The 18,882-nt window shown below is 46.0% G+C and overlaps 1 long non-coding RNA gene across 1 annotated transcript; it reads left to right on the top strand.

Annotated features, from left to right (window-relative positions):
• Positions 1-500: 500 nt before the first annotated feature.
• On the top strand, positions 501-9,847 carry LOC137448425 (uncharacterized). Its single transcript, XR_010989086.1, has 3 exons — positions 501-560; positions 6,447-6,686; positions 8,855-9,847. It is a non-coding gene; the product is annotated as an uncharacterized lncRNA (long non-coding RNA).
• Positions 9,848-18,882: the final 9,035 nt, after the last annotated feature.

Here is an 18,882-nt window from a genome sequence, read left to right as displayed (position 1 = left end):
GTTTAGGCTGGAAGTGAGGAGAAAGTTCTTCACTGAGAGAGTTGTTAGCCATTGGAATGTGCTGCCAAGGGAGGTGGGCAGTCACCATCCCTGGAGGTGTTCAAGAGGGGACTGGACGTGGCAGTTGGTGCCATGGTCTAGTCATGAGGTCTGTGGTGACAGGTTGGACTGGATGATCTTTGAGGTCTCTTCCAGCCTTGGTGATTCTGTGTGATATGTGTCCCATCATGCTGACTTCTAATGCCCCATGTACAGCTGAGGATGTTCTAGTGGGGGTTGGGAAAAGGAGTGGGGGAACACAAGCCAGCTGCCTAGGTCAGGAGCTTCCTGAAAGGTGAATATTCAGATCAGAAATATGGATTGTTTTTGTGGTTCCCCCCCTCTTCTTTCTTGCCCAGTATCACTCATGCCTTTTGTGGATAACTGGTTGCTAGGAAGTTCCCAGCATGAAACACCACAACAGTTCCTGAGTCTCACAGGGAGGTAGCCTTGGCAGGTGTGGCAGGTTTAGACTGATGGCTACGGAATTCTCCACAGATCTTCAGGAGAAGTGGTAGAATGTAAGTAAGTTACCAGTGGAGGTCTGGAGCACAGCCCTGGGAGGAGAGGCTGAGGGAGCTGGGGTGGCTTAGCCTGGAGAAGAGGAGGCTCAGGGGAGACCTTCTTGCTCTCTACAGCTACCTGAAGGGAGGTTGTAGCTAAGTGGGGGTTGGTCTCTTCTCCCAGGCAAGCAGCACCAGAACAAGAGGACACAGTCTCAAGCTGTGCCAGGGGAGGTTTAGGCTGGATGTTAGGAAGAAATTCTTCCCAGAAAGAGTTATTGGCCACTGGGATGTGCTGCCCAGGGAGGTGGTGGAGTCCCCATGCCTGGAGGTGTTTAAGAAGAGCCTGGCTGAGGCACTTGGTGCCATGGTTGAGTTGATGAGATGGTGTTGGGTGATAGGTTGGACTTGATGATCTCAAAGGTCTATTCTACTCTATTGTAAAAAGAAGAATGATAAGGTCTGAATAATGCCCTTGGTCTGACAACTGACATAAAGTTAGTTGTATAAACTTTCTCTCTTGTTTTCAGTTCTTTGCTCTAGCTGCTACTTGCTGCTTGCTTCTGCTGGCTTGCTGACCTTGGCTGCAAGTACTAACCAGCTGCTCTCTGCTTTTCTCCTCTTTCTTTTTTCCCTTGTCTGGAGGGAAGGGGAGAGGGGCAAGCTATTGGTAGCCCCCTGGTTTTGTCCAGGGGGAGTCCTTGTGTTGTTTAGAAGTTGTAGCTATAGTAATATTTTGTACATATGCACTGGATTTCATATCTCTAGGTTTTAGTTTCTTTGTAAACAGAGCTTCATTTGCTTCCACTGAGCTGGCCTGGCAGCTTTATTTTGAGGGGGGGAATTCTCTCAAATTACTTGGGGGGTAATTTCAACCCACTAGAGTAGGACTGGTATTAGGTTCAGGGAAAGGGAATCAGAGCCTTCTGCTTTCCCTGGGCTAGGCAGGCTCCCTCCATGCTGTGCTGTTTGGCAGAGCCCTGCTTTTCATTCCCCCCTTCCAGCAAAGCCTCTGTCTCAGTGCAGATAACCTCCCAGCAAAGGCTTCTGTCATACCTGTTGTCCAATTATGTCAGCCTGCAAAAACAGCTCCCAGTGAACAAAAATAGCTTTGACAGTAGGCATTAGACTGCTCTGCTTTATGACTCATTTCAGTGCTTTGATGTGATAGCTTAGATTCTGTCATTGTCAACTCTGTACTCTGCCTTGGTAACAGAGATGAAACTTGGAGCTAGGTCTGTCTTGGCCCTTTGTGTTTCTGAAACATGTTTGGACTTTCTCTTTGGAACATGTCCAGAGAAGGGCCACAAGGATGAGCAGAGGGCTGGAGCTCCTCTCCTATGAGGACAGGCTGAGGGAGTTGGGGCTGTTCAGTCTGGAGAAGAGAAGGCTCTGAGGAGACCTCATTGTGGCCTTCCACGATCTGCAGAGGGCTACAAGAAAGCTGGGGAGGGACTTTTGAGGGTGCCAGGGAGTGATAGGACTGGGGGGGATGGAGCAAAATTAGAAGTGGGGAGATTCAGATTGGATGTTAGGAAGAAGTTCTTCCCCATGAGGGTGGTGAGAGACTGGCACAGGTTGCCCAGGGAGGTGGTGGAAGCCTCATGCCTGGAGGTTTTTGCAGCCAGGCTGGCTGTGGCTGTGAGCAGCCTGCTGTAGTGTGAGGTGTCCCTGCCCATGGCAGGGGGTTGGAACTGGCTGATCCTTGAGGTCCCATCCCACCCTAACAATTCTGTGATTCTCTGAAATGCCTTTTCCCCCCTGCAGGCTAAGCTGGGAGAATATTTCAACATTTTCCCAGCTCTATCATCACTGGCATTTAAAAATTACCATTTATTTCAATCCATCTGTCCCCAAGCTCTTGCTGCCTTCTGTAGCTGCAGTGGAGACCATCCTCCCCAAGGGACAGTGCCAACAAGAGTTGCTTGTATTGCTTAGCTTAAGGTGCCCTGGTGCAGAAGGCCAGCTCCTGTGACTCAGTAGGTCATGTTGCTGAGGTCGTGCAGCCTCCTAAAAGCCAGGCAAACACAGGCATCAGAAGAGGACTTCTTCCAAAAGAAACCTATGTCTGCATGCAGGACCTCTAGGCCAGTAAAGCCAATGGGGGCTCTGCACATAGAATCACAGAACTGTCAGGGTTGGAAGAGACCTCAAGGATCAGCCAGTTCCAACCCCCCTGCCATGGGCAGGGACACCTCACACTACAGCAGCTTGCTCACAGCCACAGCCAGCCTGGCTGCAAAAACCTCCAGGGATGCCACTCATGCTGCAAGATGAGCAGCTGGTCGACAGCTTTCAGTATCACTTTGTTGCATGGACACTCATGCCTCATTTAAGACATGGCTTTCCAGTTTACTCAGCTGCACTGCGTGATCTGGAGTGACTTCATGGATCATCTAGAGGAGTGTGGGCAGCAGGGCAAGAGAAGGGATTCTGCCCCTTTGCTCTGCTCTCCTGAGACCCCAATTTGAATACTGCATCCAGTTCTGGTGTCTCCAGCATAAGAAGGACACAGAGCTGTTGGAGTGAGTCCAGAGGAGGTCACAAAGGTGATCCAAGGGCTGGAGCAGCTCTGCTGTGAGGATAGGCTGAGGGAGCTGGAGGTGTTCAACCTGGAGAAGGGAAGACTTCAGGGGCACCTTGGAGCTGCCTTCCAATAGCTGAAGGGATCCTACAGGAAGGCTGCAGAGGGATATTTCATGAAGGTGTCTAGAGACAGAACAAGGGGGAATGGTTTGAAGCTGAGGGAGAGCAGGGCTAGACTGGAGCTGAGGAAGAAGTTCTTCAGTAGGAGGGTGCTGAGACTCTGGAATAAGCTGCCCAGGGAGGTGTTCAAGACCAGACTGGATGAGGTCTTGAGCAGCTGAGTCTAGTTGAGAGGTGTCCCTGCCTGTGGGGCAGGTTGGAGCAGCTGATCTCTGAGGTCCCTTCCAGCTGAAGCCATTCTGTGCCAATGGCACAGTAAGGGAAAGCTGCTCTAGAGAGGATCCCTTTGCACTGTACACAAGAAGAGCTGCTGCCACAGAACGAGCCCAGAGCTCTCAGCTGTGCTACTGCCCATCACACTCTGCAGTATGGTTAGATATGAGCAGCATACTGCAGAAGCATAGCTGAGGGATGTAGGCACTGACTTGGTTGCTTGGCTGCTTAGTCACAGGTTATAGGGTGCCAACTCCCAGGGTTATGTTCCTCTTTTAATTGCCTCTGCATTACTCAGTTAAACTCTGTCATTTACCATGCTGCAGGAGACCATCCTCCAGTGTCTGTGCTCTGTTCTGTTGTGTGTCTAAAACTGAGCTCCAAAGTAAAAGAAAGATTGTCCTACCAGTTGAGCATGAAGGGTTTAGCAAAGAGAAGGGGTAGCTGATGAGTCAGGTGCTGCATACAACCCACCCTGACCTGGTGAAGGGTGGAAAGGATAAGGGGAAGCCCTTGCACAACTAAGCTTTTCCTCCTGCTGGTAGGCAGTGTTATCTTGTTAATGTATTAAATCTGAGAGTCAGATGGCCAAGACTTCACAGCTCAGGAATAAAAGCATCATGGGCAGTGACTCAAAGGCAATACATGCCCATGCCAAAAGCTGCTAGGCTACAGCACCCTTCCATTTCCATGTCCATAAGGAAATTCCAGCCTATGGAGATTGCCTTGGAAAATAGTGCAGCTGGGTACTGAAGGAAGAAAATAACTTGCTTTGACTCACATGGGACATATGCAGCATTTGGATGGCATTTCTCTAAACAAATTGCTCCTCCCAGTTTTCTACCCTGTCTGGCTCAAAGTTGGGGCTGGAGGTGAGGAGAAAGTACTCCCCAGAAAGAGGAATTGGGCCACTGGAATGTGCTGCCCAGGGAGGTGGTGGAGTCACCGTCACTGGAGGTGTTCACAAAAGGCTTGGATGTGGCACTTGGAGCCATGGCTTAGTTAGTCATGAGGTGTTGGGTGACAGGTTGGACTTGATGACCTCTGAGGTCTTTCCCAGCCTTGTTGATTCTATGAGTCTATGACTTGAGAGGATTTTCTGGGTGGCAAACGTTCAGTGGGAGTAGTTGCAGGGGCGGGGGAAAGCCTGGGCCTGATCAGGCTCTGTGATTTCTGGCATTTCACTTTATTCCCTAGTTTTGTAGTTACAAGATAAGAGGTTAGTGGCACTTCCAGCTGCAACAAGGATGCCATGAGGAAAGGTTCTGGTGATGTTCCTCAGGTGCTTTGATTAGGGAGACTGGGAAAGGGACTTCAGTAGATGACTTCCAATCCCACATTGTTAGCTTCTCATTTTTCAGACCTGCTCCTTTTAAAGCGTGTCAAAGATGTTCCTCTGAGCTTTCTGCCCTGTGACCTAGGATCATCAGAATTCTCCAGGGCACTCTGTTCACTGGTGTTTTCTGAGAGTTTCACATAGAATCACTGAAAACATCCTGTTGCAAGAGAACTCCAAGCTCATCCAGTCCAACCTTCCACCCAGCACTGAAGGGTTAACACTACAAGCTCACAGGATGTTAGTGGTTGGAAGGGACTCCTGGAGATCTTCCAGTCCAACCCCCCCTGACAGAGCAGGACGAGAGAATCCAGCACAGGGCACACAGGAACACATCCAGATGGGGCTTGAACATCTCCAGAGGAGGAGACTCCACAACCTCTCTGGGCAGTCTGCTGCAGGGCTCTGTGACCCTCACAGTGAAGAAGTTCCTCCTCATGTTGAGGTGGAGCCTCCTGTGCTGGAGTTTATATCCATAAACCACATCCCTACTCTTCAGGTCCACAGGCTGCTTAAACATGTCCGGGGATGGTGACTCCACCACTGCTCTGGGCAGAATTTCCTCCCTCTATGTCCTATCCTGGAGGACAGGAGACATACAGAGCAGGTCTGAAGGGTGATGAGATTCAGTGCTTTGTGTGATGGAATGGAATGGAATGGAATGGAATGGAATGGAATGGAATGGAATGGAATGGAATGGAATGGAATAGAATAGAATAGAATAGACAAGGTTGGAAGACCTTTGAGATGAAGTTCAACCTATCACCCAACACCATCTAAGGAACTAAACCATGGCACCAAGTGCCTCAGCCAGGCTCCTCTTAAACACCTCCAGGGATGGTGACTCCACCACCTCCCTGGGCAGCACATCCCAATGGCCAATCTCTCTTGCTGGGAGGAATTTCTTCCTAACTTCCAGCCTAAACCTCCCCTGGCGCAGCTTGAGACTGTGAACCCTTTGGCCATTTTCAGAGGTTCATCATCCCTTGCTTCTCTTGCCCTCAGCCCCCTGGCCCCAGCCCTGCTTTGCCATGGTCTGTGGGAGACCTTTCTAGGGACTTTGTGTAGAATGGGAAGGCAGATGGAGGCCACGCAGCCCTTAGCCCGACTCAAAAAACTTCTGTTCTGAAATCTTCCAGGCAGTTTAGTTTCATTATAATCCATTGCTGTCAAATCACTGAAGGGAAGAGACAGAGAACACAAGCCCTATGAGGAAAGACTGAGGGAGCTGGGATTGCTCAGCCTGGAGAAGAGGAGACTCAGGGGTGACCTTACCACTCTCTACAACTACCTGAAGGGAGGTTGTAGCCAGGCGGATGATGGTCTCCTCCCAGGCAGCCAGTACCAGAACAAGAGGACACAGTCTCAGGCTGCGCCAGGGGAGGTTCAGGTTGGATGTTAGGAAGAAGTTCCACACAGAAAGAGTGATTGCCCAGGGAGGTGGTGGAGTCGCCGTCATTGGAGGTGTTCAGGAGGAGACTTGATGGGGTGCTTGGTGCCCTGGGTTAGCTGTTTGGGTGGGTTGGATTGGTTGATGGGTTGGACACGATGATCTTGAAGGTCTCTTCCAACCTGGTTTGGTTTATTCTAAATAGACCTGGAAGCTTTGCAGCAGAGAGGCTCTGAGGCAGCTCTGCTCTTCCTTACAGGGGCAGCAGGCTGGGCGCAGGAGTGAGGAGACAAAGCTCTGAGTGTTGGATGTCTCCATGGAAAATGAATGAGCTCTGGGAATCCTCTCTCTTGAGTGTGATTTCCCTGGGCCAGGAAGGCTCAAGCCCTGCACACTGTGAGCCCACTGCAGCCTTATTCTCCAAGTGAAACCGATTTTCACCTGGACCTTCCAGGACTGCGCAGCTTCTACCATGGAGGAGACGCCACTGAGATTTGAGGTAGAATAACCACAACTTTAAAAGGTCTTCATTTCCATTTAAAAAAAAACCCAAAATGACTTAATTTTGATGTTTAAATAATTTCATTGGGATTTTTAAAGTAATTTAACTTAGATTTGGAAAAGAATTTAATTTAGATTTTTTTAACTTCTTGAATTCAACTTTTTAAATTGATTTCATTTAGATTTTAAAAAAGAATTCAGAATTTTAAAAAGAATTTAATTTAGAATTTAAAAAAATAATTTAATTTATAATTTAAAAATTAATTTAGTTTAGAATTTTAAAAAAAAATAATTTAGAATTAAAAAAAAATTAATTTAGAATTTAAAAATTAATTTAGTTTGGCTTTTAAAAAGAATTAAATTTAGATTTTTAAATTATTTAATTTTGATTTAAAAATAATTTAATTTGCATTTTTAAAAATAATTTCATTTTATATTTTTAAATTCTTGAATTCAACTTTAAAAAATGATTTCATTTAGATTTAAAAAAAATAATTTAATGTAGAATTTTAAAAAATAATTTCGTTTAGATTTTTAAAAATAATTTCATTTAGATTTTTTAATTATTTAATTTTTATTTTAAAAATAATTTCATTTGGATTTTTTTAAATAATTGAATTTAGATTTTTAAATTCTTGAATTCAACTTTTAAAAATTATTTCATTTAGATTTAAAAACAATAATTTAATGTAGAATTTTAAAAAATAATTTCGTTTAGATTTTTTAAAATAATTAAATTTAGATTTTTTAATTATTTAATTTCCATTTAAAAAATAATTTCATTTGGATTTTTAAGATTATTTCATTTAGATTTTGAAAATAATTTGATTCCATTCCTAAAACAACTAATTTAATTTCCATTTTCAAAAATCATTTAATTTAGTTTTTACAAATGTTTAATTTAGATTCTTTAAATTATTTGATTTAGCTTAAAAAAAACCCCAAACAATTAATTTGGATTTAAAAAATGATTCATTTGAATTTTAAAAGTTATTTCATTTGAATTTTAAAAGTTATTTCATTTGAATTTTAAAAGTTATTTCATTTGAATTTTAAAAGTAATTTCATTTGGATTTTAAAAGTAATTTCATTTGGATTTTAAAAGTAATTTCATTTGGATTTTAAAAGTTATTTAATTTGGATTTTAAAAATCATTTCATTTGGATTTAAAAAAAAAAAATCATTGAATTTGGATGTAATAAATAATTTTATTTAGATTTTTAAAAATTATTTAATTCCATTTAAAAAGTGCTTTAATTTAGATTTTAAAGAATTATTTAATTTAGATTTTTTAAAAATGATGCAATTTAGATTTTGAAAATTATTTAGTTTAGATTTTTTAAATTATTTAATTTAGATTTTTAAAAATTATTTCATTTAGATTTTGAAACTGGTTTCATTTAGATTTTTTAAGTAATTTAATTTAGATTTTGAAACTGATTTCATTTAGATTTTGAAACTGATTTCATTTAGATTTTGAAACTGATTTAACTTAGATTTTGAAACTGATTTAATTTATATTTTGAAACTGATTTCATTTAGATTTTGAAACTGATTTCAATTATATTTTGAAACCGATTTAATGTAGATTTTGAAACCAATTTAATGTAGATTTTGAAACTGATTTAACTTAGATTTTGAAAATGAATTAACTTAGATTTTGAAACTGATTTAATTTAGATTTTGAAAATTATTTCATTTAGATTTTGAAACTGATTTTGGATTTTTAAACTGAGTTAACTTAGCTTTTGACACTGATTTCACTTAGCTTTTGAAACTGATTTATTTTTTACTTTTAAAATTATTTAATTTAGATTTTAAAAATGACTTCATTGAGATTTCTTTTTTTTAAAATGACTTGATAATTCAGGTTTTTAAAATGACTTCATTGAGCTTTCTCACAACAATTTCAGATCTAAAACTAACTTGAGTCAGCTGGTTTTCTTTTTATGCAGCCATTTCCATTTGGAGTTTTAAAGCTTGATTTGGAGTTTAACAGTTTTCTTGTCTGTTCAAATTTAGAAGTTCAGAACTTTCTTTGGAGGATTTGAAACTTAAGTTAGATATCATTTTTTTTTGTTTTAAATTCCATGTAACCTTTTAAATTTAATTTCTTTCTTTCTTTTTTTTTCTTTCTTTTTTTTTTTTTTTTAATGATTTTTAAAGTGGTCAAAAATATTTCCTGAAGAAGAGCCCTGGAAAAAAAAAGACTGCACCTGACCTTTGTGTGGCTGGTCCTTCAGGACCGGAATCTTCTGTACAGCTCCCGCCTGAGAAAAATCTCGTGGTGAAAAGGATGACAGCAAAGGACTTCTTCCATTACCAAGGACTGGCCACGCACACAGCGTCTGAGCCCTCTCAGCTGCAGGCACTGCCTGTGTCTAACCTCCTCTCAGCCTGACAGATCGCTGGCATCCTAAAGGAGCTTCTAAACTACCTGGCGAGGTGCTGCCTGCGAGCAGCAGCTCTCCGGAGTCACTCCCGGCCGTGCAGCCGCAGCGCCAGCTCCTACCTCAGCCCCGAGTGCATCTACTCCCTGAAGCCCCTGCTCGGAGGAGCACTGAGGTTCAATGGAGCAGAGCTGATAGTCCCAAGAGCTCTCAGAAGAGCAGGAGCTGCTTTATCCCCAGCACGATTTTCATTATCCAAAGGCATTCCAGGGAGCAACGTCCATTAGACACAGCAGTTACATCTGATGAGCTTCAACTGCTTTGGCGAGCTGGTGGCAGGGGCGTTTTAAGAGCAAACACTACATTTCTGTTTGCAGGATGGCACCAGACAAGAGAAATGGAGGCAGCCAAATCAGGCTTTTAAACCTCTGTGTGTGTGTGTGTGTCTCTCATCTGCCTCTATTCTCGGCTCTGCCTTGCCTTTTTTTCCCTCTCCCCCCAGCCCCCAAAGTCCTTTCCTGACATTTTCAAGCATTAAATGTTAATGCAATTAAATGTGAATTAGACTGCAGCCACGGCATGCAGTGTTGTCATACCCAGAAAGCCTCACAGGAACGTGGGAGTTTACTTCTTCTTCCTTCAGTTTCCTCCAGTTTTGGAGCCCCCATTGCCAACAGTGATGCCAGGAACCAGTACAAGTGTCCCCAGCTCCTGAAGGGACCATGAAAGCAAAGAGCATAGGCTGTGGAATAAATGATGGACCTGATGAAGATCTATATCTGTCTGTCTGTATATCTATCTATCTATCTATCTATCTATCTATCTATCTATCTATCTATCTATCTATCTATCTATCTATCTCTTTTATACATATAGATCTTTGATCTTTGAGGTCTCTCCCAACCTTATTGATTCTATCATCTGCAAAATAACAGTAATTAAACTCATCAGCAAAGCAGTTCAGTAGTCATGAGGTCTTGGGTGACAGGTTGGACTTGATGATCTTGGAGGTCTTTTCCAACCTTATTGATTCTGTGATATATGGATCCCTGGGCTGTCCAATTAGTCATCACCTGGTTATTTATTAGAGATGCAACCAAATAGAATGACTGCAAGCTATCAAGGGCTGTCTCACCCAGTATTGAGCAGAATCTCAAGGTGAGTTCTGAGGGATGGCTGTGCAGATCCAGTGGTGTGACTTCTCCTCTGGGCTGTGCTCTCAAATGAAGAAAGGGTCATCACACCACAGGATCTGTGTTTCATAGAATCATAGAGTGGTCTGGGTTGGAAGGGACCTCTAAAGGCCATCTAGTCCAAGCCCCCTGCAGTCAGCAGGGACATCCTCAACTAGATCAGGTTGCCTAGAGCCCTGTCGAGGCTCACCTTGAATATCCCAAACCATCTCCCCAGGCTACCTGTTCCGGTGTTCCACCACCCTCATGGTAAAGAGTCTGTTCCCAATATCCAATCTAAATTTGCTCTTCTCCAGTGTGAAGCCTTGGCCCCTCATCCTATCCCTGCAGGCCTTTGCAGATAGTCCCTCTGCAGCCTTCTTGTAGCCCTTACAGGCACTGGCAGGCTGCTATTAGTTCTCCTCAGAGCCTTCTCTTCTCCAGACTGAACACCCCCAGCACTCTCAGCCTGTCCTTTTAGTAGAGGTGTTCCAGCTCCCTGATCACTTTCCTGGCCCTCCTCTGGATTGGCTCCATCAGGTCCATGTCCTTCCTGTGCTGAGTGCTCCAGAGCTGGATGCAGTACTCTAGGTGAGGTCTTACCAGAGCAGAGGAGCAGCATCCCCTCTCTCCACCTCTGGCCATGCTGCTTTTGATGCAGCCCAGGGTGCCACTGGCCTCCTGGCCTGCAAGCTCAGACTGCCTGCTCCTGTCCAGTGTTTATTCCTTAAGAGAAGCAAGAAAAATCAGACCAGTCCTGGCAGTATTTCTCAAGTCATTAGCTGACATTAAACTCTACACTAATTGCTGGGGCTCCTAAGCACACACTTCCCCTTTGCGCAGCAATCACAGCAATAAAAAACAACAACAACCACCAAACCCACAAAACCCTCAAAGGTTTTAGTAAGAAAATGTCCCATTGTTTCAATTCTTTGTAATTAAAGCCTGTTCTTTGCATTGGAAAAATCAAATTCTGTTTACAAGAGGAATAATTCCCTTGAGCTCTCTTTGCTTCCATTATGCTGAAGTGCTCCAACTTCTCCCTCTTTGGCAAAACAAAGCCTGCCACTTTGGGGTCCCCCCCTCCTTAAAATTAACCCCATAGATCATGCAGAGTGACAGCAGAATGAAAGCTCTGTGATACTGCTGGTTGAAGGCTGCCATGTCTCTGCTCCTCCACAGAAGGCAGCTCTCCTTCACTAGAGACTCTCTCTGCTGGACCATTTCAACAGAGCTTTGATTAGGGACTGTCAAAGGGGCTGGAGGTGCTGGAAGGTGTCCAGAGAAGGGCCACAAGGATGAGCAGTGGGCTGGAGCTGCTCTCCTGTAAGGACAGACTGAGGGAATGGAATGGAATGGAATGGAATGGAATGGAATGGAATGGAATGGAATGGAATGGAATGGAATGGAATGGAATGGAATGGAATGGAAGAGACCTTCAAGATCATTGCATCCAACCTATTATCCAACCCACCTAATCAACTAAACCATGGCACCAAGCACCCTATCAAGTCTCCTCCTGAACACCTCCAATTATGGTGACTCCACCGCCAGGGAGTTGGGGCTGTTCAGTCTGGAGAAGAGAAGGCTCTGAGGGGACCTAATTGTGGCCTTCCAGTATCTGAAGGGGGCTACAAGAAAGCTGGGGAGGGACTTGGAGGAGAAAGTTCTTCACAGAGAAAGTAATTGGCCATTGGAATGTGCTGCCCAGGGAGGTGGTGGAGTCACCTGGAGGTGTTCAAGAGGGACTTGGATGTGGCACTTGGAGCCATGGTTTAGTAGTCATGAGGTCTTGGGTGACAGTTTAGACTTGATGATCTTTGAGGTCTTTTCCAACCTTATTGCTTCTATAATTCTATGACTTTTGAGGGTGTCAGGGAGTGATAGGACTGGGGGGGATGGAGCAAAACTAGAAATGGGTAGATTGAGATTGGCTGTTAGGAAGAAGTTGTTCCCCATGAGGGTGGTGAGAGACTGGCACAGGTTGCCCAGGGAGGTGGTGGAAGCCTCCTGCCTGGAGGTTTTTGCAGCCAGGCTGGCTGTGGCTGTGAGCAAGCTGCTGTAGTGTGAGGTGTCCCTGGCCATGGCAGGGGGGTTGGAACTGACTGGTCCCTTCCAACCCTGACAATCCTATGGTTCTATGACTTGTGAATTTACCTGTGCAGTATTAGCAAACCATTATCTCCTTCCCTGTCTTTCATTAGTTGAGAGCAGGTGGATGAGGAGTGTTTGCTTGGTGGGTGGGTGGGTGGTTGCTTTGTTTGTTTTGTTGTTGCTGGGGTTTGGTTTTGGTTTGTTTGTTTGCTTTTTAGGGTTTGGGTGGAGGGCTTGCTTGGGGTTTTTTTGGGGGGGTGTTGGTTGGTTTGGGGTTTTGGTTGTTGTTGCTTTCTTTGGGGGGTTGTTTGTAGGGGGGGTTTTGGGGGGAGAGGATTGCTTGTTTGTTTTTTGGGGGGGAGGGGTTGGTTGTTAGGTTTGGGTTGGCTTTTCACTTTAGATCACATCTTCATCAAAACCAGCTTTTAATTGTAAGCTACCTCCTGAAAGTGGGATGGTTATCCCCATGGATCTGCCATAAAACTACCAGTTCCATACTACCCACCCTCTACTGAGGTGCTCAAAAAGGGATTGGATGTGGCACTTGGAGCCATGGTTTAGTTAGTCATGAGGTGTTGGGTGATAGGTTGGACTTGATGATCTCTGAGGTCTTTTCCAACCTTATTGATTCTATGATTCTATTCCCTTCCCCTCCTTCTCACAGCGCTGTCTGCAGGTAACCAATATCCTCCCACAGCTCCTATTTACAAAGCTAACAAGTGCAAGACTATCATCTTCTACAAAGCTGCAGAATAAATTAGGTTGGAAGGAGGAACACCTAGCCTGACCTTCTGCTCCCGACTGCTCAGGACCATGCATGGTTATAAACATCTCCAAGGACAGGGATTCCTCAGCCTCCCTGGAGCCCTGGCCCCCAGGGCCACACCATGCTCAGGGGGATATTTGGAGGGGAAAAGCTTGCTCAGAATTTTCAGGTGAAGTGGAATCTATTTCTAGAGCCTAATATCATTAGTTTTATTAGTAATAACAATAATGGGTTTAATTGTTATTATTGTTTAATAACAACAATAACAATAAACTCTCCTTCTCCTTGCTCCACTTCTTCTCCTTGCTCCCCTTCTTCTTCTCCTTGCTCCCCTTCTTCTTCTCCTTGCTCCCCTTCTTCTTCTTCTCCTTGCTCCCCTTCTTCTTCCTGCTCCCCTTCTCCTTCTTTTCCTTACTCCCCTTCTCCTTCTTCTCCTCCTTGCTCCCCTTCTCCTTCTTCTCCTCCTAGCTCCCCTTCTTCTTCTTCTCCTCCTAGCTCCCCTTCTTCTCCTCCTTGCTCTCCTTCTTCTCCTCCTTGCTCCCCTTCTTCTCCCTGCTCCCCTTCTCCTTCTTCTCCTCCTAGCTCCCCTTCTTCTCCTCCTTGCTCTCCTTCTTCTCCTCCTTGCTCCCCTTCTTCTCCCTGCTTCCCTTCTCCTTCTTCTCCCTGCTCCCCTTCTTCTCCTTCTCCTTGCTCCCCTTCTTCTCCTTCTCCTCCTTGCTTCCCTTCTTCTTCTCCTTCTCCTTGCTCCCCTTCTTCTCCTTCTCCTCCTTGCTTCCCTTCTTCTTCTCCTTCTCCTTGCTCTTCTTCTCCTCCTTGCTCCCCTTCTTCTTCTTCTCCTCCTTGCTCCCCTTCTTCTTCTCCTCCTTGCTCCCCTTCTTCTTCTTCTCCTCCTTGCTCTTCTCCTTCTCCTTGCTGTTACTATTATTATTCCATGGTTAGGAGTGATAGATGATTTTTTTTTTCCTCTTGCATCCAGGCATGGGAGCCTCTGTCCTCTCTTTCTCAGCAATCCTAGCACTGAGTTTTAATCTTAGCACAGGTTTCAGAGGCATGGGGCTCCTGGTTGACAGGGAGAACAAAAAAAAACCCCAAACCCACAGCACTGAGCTGGCAGAGCCTTATGAGCAGGGCTGTGAAGAGGAGGTAAAACTGTGAGGCTGCTGGGGTGCCAGGAAAGAAACCCCTGTGCCATCCTGTGCTGCTTCACCCAGCTCAGCTTCTGCTGCTACTTCTCTGCCAGTGCCAGTTCCAAGTCAGAAACAGCTCTGAAGAGCAGGAGTGGATGCCAAGAGAAAGGCAAGTAGGTGGCACAGAAGGTGGGGAGCAAAGAAAAGAGCTTCTCCTGGATAATTTGTACTTCAGTACTGCTCAGTGGCCCCAGGTGTGAGCCTCTGGTGATGGCATCCATATGAGCCAGGGGGCTGTGCAGTGAAGCCATAGTGTGGAGAGTGTTAGGTTCCTCATCTGTGCTCTAGTAAAGATTTAATCTATGAAGATTAAAATATGTGAGCATTACACATCTGACCCTAGAAAGAGGTGGACCCCTTTACAGCTGGCTGCCTTAACAAGGTAAAGCACTCCATCAGCACCAATTTTGTTTAACCTGGAGAAGAGGAGGCTCAGGGGAGACCTTCTTGCTCTCTACAACTACCTGAAGGGAGGTGGTAGCCAGGTGGGGGTTGGTCTCTTCTCCCAGGCAAGCAGCACCAGAACAAGAGGACACAGTCTCAAGCTGTGCCAGGGGAGGTTTAGCCTGGATGTTAGGAAGAAATTCTTCCCATAAAGAGAGATTGGCCATTGGAATGTGCTGTCCAGGGAGGTGGTGGAGTCACCATCCCTGGAGGTGTTTAAGAAGAGCCTGGCTGAGGCACTTGGTGCCATGGTTTAGTTGATGAGATGGTGTTGGGTGATAGGTTGGACTCAATGATCTCAGAGATCTTTTCCAACCTGGTTAATTCTATTCTATTCTACTCTACTGTTTGGTGACAGATGGGACTTGATGACCTCTGAGCTCTTTTCCAGCCTTATTGAGTCTATGATTTTTCAAGCCTTTTGGAGGGAAAAAAGCAATGAAGTCTGTTCAGAGTTTGGGGTTTGCTTTGTTGTTTTTAACAGGGAGCTTGGAGCAACTGTCTGACATCACAAACAACTGAAACTTTTAGCAAGAGAGCCTTTTCCAATTGAAAAACAAAAGAGCTAGAGTTGAGGTATTCCAGTAATAGCCCAACCAATTTTTAACTACTTTTAAATGCTTAATTCAACCTTTAAAGTCCAGATTCAAGTTACCTTTTTGTTTTATTGGATGTTCCAGTCCTGGCAAGTGAAACTCTTTGACAGAATCTTTTTTGTTTTAACATTTTGATTTAAAAATGTGAGACTGAGAGAATGCACTGAGAGCTTCCTGGAGCATGGGAAGGACGCCTGTGCTGGCCCACAGAGAGCCAGCTCTTGGTTTGTTCTCTGGGGGGGTTTTGGTCTTTTTGTTTGGTTGGGTTTTGTTGTTGGATTCCTCCCCTCCCCCCCAACTTGATTTAAGGTAACACCAATTCCTGTCTTGTCTTTTCAGGCACTGCACTTTGCCTGAGCTCCTGGGATTCTAGCCCTTATTGCAGGAAGGATCTGGAGGTGCTGGAAGGTGTCCAGAGAAGGGCCACGAGGATGAGCAGAGGGCTGGAGCTGCTCTGCTATGAGGACAGACTGAGGGAGTTGGGGCTGTTCAGTCTGGAGAAGAGAAGGCTCTGAGGAGACCTAATTGTGGCCTTCCAGTATCTGAAGGGGGCTACAAGAAATCTGTGGAGGGACTTTTGAGGGTGTCAGGGAGTGATAGGACTGGGAGGAATGGAACCAAACTAGGAATGAGTTGATTGAGATTGGATGTTAGGAAGAAGTTGTTCCCCATGAGGGTGGTGAGAGACTGGCACAGGTTGCCCAGGGAGGTGGTGGAAGCCTCATGCCTGGAGGTTTTTGCAGCCAGGCTGGCTGTGGCTGTGAGCAAGCTGCTGTAGTGTGAGGTGTCCCTGGCCATGGCAGGGGGGTTGGAACTGGCTGATCCTTGAGGTCCCTTCCAACCCTGACAGTTCTGTGGTTCTATGATTCTCTAACCCTTCCTGACATCCAGAGAGAACAGTGCCCCTGGCATTGCTGAGGGACTTGGAAATAGCCTTGGAGAACTCATCTCTGATGATTTACTTCACCTTCTGATGGTGCAGTAGGTTGGTGGGATGCCTCTGCTGGGCAGTGCACCCCAAGTTCCCCCTGCTAAAGCCTCTGCGTGGCAAACTCAAATGAAGCTCAGAGCTTAAGGAAGGAGAAAATGCAGAGCTGTCCCTGCTTTGAGGGATTTCTTCCCTAACAATGTTTCTTTCATGAGTGGTGCTCATGGCACAGAGTCATCATTGTGCCTTAAAACAATTAGCAGCTGAAATCCAAAGGGGATCTGCACACTTGTGTCGCCTTATCTAAAAGCAGCCGGGACAAAAGAACAGACACAGATGGAGCAAAACTCCTTCCCTCTTTCTCTTCCATCTCCCACAAAGATGGTGAGAACCCTCCAGTGTTTGTCTTTGGCAGAGTCAGCCCCTTGAGGAGCAGATGGTATCAAGATCAATGGGTGTGAATGGCTGTGGATGCAGTGTCCCTGCCAACTGGCAGCACGCGCGGCTGCCTGCTTCCAGCACGCTCAGCGAGGGCTACGTGCTGATACCCTTCCTCTGCTTGGGTTACTCCCTGCTCTCCAGCTAGCTGGACTCATGCTAGAGAAAGCTGGGTTCAGTGGGGGCAGTGCAGATGGCAGCTTCTCAGGCACAGCACGCAATGGCAGGCTCAGGTCCACAGACCTTGCAGAGCTGGGCCAGCAGCCATTAGACACCTGCAACCCCCCTGTTGATACGATAGATAATGGCTATATTGAAATGCTCTAGTGGAGACCATTCTGGGTTCTCTGGTAACAGCACAGGCCCACGGGGTGTTAGGGCTTGGAAGGGACCCCTGGAGATCATGGGGTCCAACCCCCCTGCCAGAGCAGGACCACAGAATCTAGCAGAGGAATGCATCCAGGTGGGTCTTGAAGGAGACTCCACAACCTCTCTAGGCAGCCTGTTCCTGTGCTCTGTGACCCTCACAGTGAAGAAGTTCCTTCTCATGTTGGAACCTCCTGTGCTGGAGTTTATATCCCTTACCCCTTGTCCTGTCACAGGGTCCAACTGAGCAGAGCCTGTCCCCTCCCTCCTGGCTCCCAGCCCTCAGATATTGATAGATATCTATTAAATCCCCTCTCAGTCTTCTCTTCTCCAGGCTGCAAAGCCCCAGGGCTCTCAGCCTCTCCTCATAGGGCACATGCCTTTTGAAAACCCTGCTGTCCTCTGCTATTAAGAGTAATGCCTGCCAGTGGTGAAATGCAACGGGAAAAGCTGTTGGGGGGAACAAATTAGTGTAAGTGATGCCTTGGCTGGCTGAAAACAAGCTTGCATGTGAGAAAGTGTCAGATTCAGCAGCTGGCACCTTTGAAATGGGGCCTTAGTCAGCTTAAGCCGAGCCTACTGTCCCCACTGAGTGTCCTGTCTTCCTTCTGTCCTCCCTTAGGAGTCATACTGGTGAGGCACTAGGAGCATCCCCTGTTGTTGCTCAGCAGGTGGTAGGAAAGGGGTGCCCAGCACCTTGCAGTGCCAGGAGACAGCTGATTCCTGAGTCATGGGAGGAGCTCCCTGTGGCCATAATTGTCTGCCTTGGTGGTGGTTAATGGGAGATGTGGTTCATGACTAACAGGGGAGGAATCTGGCTTGTGTACTGGGTGGCAAGGGTGTGGGGGTGTGTGTGACATGGTTATCTGTGGTGTGAAAGCAGAATTAACCAACTGCCTGCTTCAGGATGACTTGGAAGAAGGATTAGAACCTGACTTCAGGATACAAAGGGAGATTGCTGTTGAAGGAGGAGGTGCTGGAAACCATTCCTGAACCACAGCAAAGCCTGAGAATCCACCACAGGACAAACAGAAGTGCCCCAGTGCTGAGGGATGACGTCTGCGTGGCAGTTCCAGCCGAGCAGTGCCTGCTGCACTGCTGTCCTGGTGAGTCACGCTAAGGAATAGAGCAGGTGAGCAGGGATGGATGTCCTGCAGAGCCTGGGGAGCTCATGCTGCTGGTGCAGTGCAGAGGTGTGTCAGATGATGACAGCTATTTTTCCTGGTGGCTCTTCAAACTCTGGAAAAGCCTCTCCACAGCAGCTGATGCTTAGCTGGGGCAAGGTTTGGAGCTGTGGACGTGTCCTCAGCCACAGTGTTGCTTACAGTGGAAAGAACACTCTGAAGGCTTACTCAAAGCCCTCATAGAGGCAGTAAACTCTTCACCCAGGGCTGTTCAACCTTTATTGCTCTCCAACAGTACTTTATACTGCCTGTGATTTCAATTAGGCTGTTAACCAGGGTACATATTGCTTGATACAGCCAAGGTCTCAGATCTAGGCTTAAACCAGCAAGAACTTCAGGGCTGGGGGGGGGGGGGGGCTGGGTTGGGAGAGCTGTTTGGTTTTGTGCAACTTGTACAACATCTGCCAGTAATTCCTCAATACTTTGGTATGATGGCTCTAAGCATCATGTTCTTGGCTGTAATTGTCTCACTGCATAGCTGTCTTCCTAATCATGTAGTCAGGATCCATGAGGTCAGCTAGAAACAGCCTTTGTTCTCTACCTAATGGGCAACCCTGCTGCTACTGCTACCTGTTTACATGGTTGAGCCTTTTCTGCCCCATCTGTGGCTCAGTCATGCCTCAGTCTGA

Source organism: Melanerpes formicivorus, unplaced genomic scaffold (genome assembly GCF_026170545.1).
Source record: "Melanerpes formicivorus ecotype bairdi unplaced genomic scaffold, bMelFor1.0.p_v2 SCAF_24, whole genome shotgun sequence".
Classification (NCBI taxonomy): domain Eukaryota; kingdom Metazoa; phylum Chordata; class Aves; order Piciformes; family Picidae; genus Melanerpes; species Melanerpes formicivorus.
This window is presented reverse-complemented; position numbering and strand designations above follow the sequence as displayed.